Genomic DNA, 1,556 nt, shown 5'->3' on the forward strand with positions numbered 1-1,556 from the left:
TTGGTGGGGGAGAGGCTTCAGGCAGCCACATGGGCCCCCCTGCCAGGCCCTTTACCTGGTTCTTAGCCTCATCCTGACCAGCATCTCCTGGAAGTCTGCAAGATGAACTGGACAAAACTCTTACCTCCTACCCCTTCTCGCCCACAGGGTTTCAAGCCTGGCCTGCACAGCCCTCAGCAGAGAGGGGCAGGCTCGGTAGCCTGCTGCTGACCGCCCACACTCACACACCAACTCACACACCCACACTCTCACACACATACCCACTCACACACCCACTCACACACTCACACACGCACACATGCACACACCAACTCACACACCCACACACTCATACACACACCCACTCACACACTCACACACTCACACATCCACACACCCACACACTCACATACCCACACACTCACACACTCACACACTCACACACCCAAACATGCACACACCAACTCACACACCCACTCACACACTCACACACCCACACATGCACACACCAACTCACACACCCACACACTCATACACACACCCACTCACACACTCACACACTCACACACACACACACCCCCACTACAAGAGAGGAACCTGAGCTTAGGGAACCCAAGTGTTTTATAATGGGCATAGGCGCCTGCCTTTGGCTGCGGAGGGAAATACTGTCTCTGCCTTCCAAAGCTGGTCACTGTACAAACACACCTGAAGAGGGAGTCCGGAACAAAGGGCAGTCAGTGTTTCTCTCATTAGACATTCGGGAATGCCAGAGACGTGTGATAAATTGTCCACACCCACACTCACACATCCACACACACTCACACTCACAAACCCACAAACTCACACACTCACTTACACACATTCACACTCCCACACACTCACAACCCTCATTCCCACTCACATATACACAATCACACACATTCTCAGATACTCTCCACACTCATACAGCCACACACACATATTCACACACGTACATACTCATACAACCCTCACTCATTCCCACTCACATGCACACTATACACATGTTCACATACTCTCCACACAGATACAGCCACACACTCACACTCACAGACTCAAACACACACACACACTCCTTCACCCAAAGCAGCTCTGCCCTCACTGGCTTCCCATCCTCCGCTCCTGTAAGAGATTACTTAGGCGGGGCATCTCCCTCTTCTAAAACTCAGTAACTGGTGCGTTAGCCCAACCCCGGCAGCATGGAGAGCAGAGCGCTGAGGTAGGAGCGGGGGCTCAGCCTGAGATCACCCAGCTGGGCAGGCGCCAAGGGTCCGGCTGTCTGCCCCCAGGGGAGGATCTGAGCTCAGAGAAGAGAAAGAGGTAAACACCGCAGGCGCCTGGCAAGAGCAGGTGGCAGGCCAGGGTCAGGGGAGGGACCCAACCGAGGGCTGCTGGAGCTCAGGGAAGGAGACCCCCCTGAGAGAGGCCTGGGTGACCAGGGAGGGCCTCCTGGAGGAGGAGGACTTTGGACAGAGCCCAGGGTGAGCAGCAATAAGGGAGAGAGGACAAGGAGGTGGCAGATGGGTGGAAAGTTCCAGTCACAAAGGATCCTGAGTGTG

This window comes from Myotis davidii, unplaced genomic scaffold (genome assembly GCF_000327345.1).
Source record: "Myotis davidii unplaced genomic scaffold, ASM32734v1 scaffold327, whole genome shotgun sequence".
Taxonomy (NCBI): Eukaryota; Metazoa; Chordata; class Mammalia; order Chiroptera; family Vespertilionidae; genus Myotis; species Myotis davidii.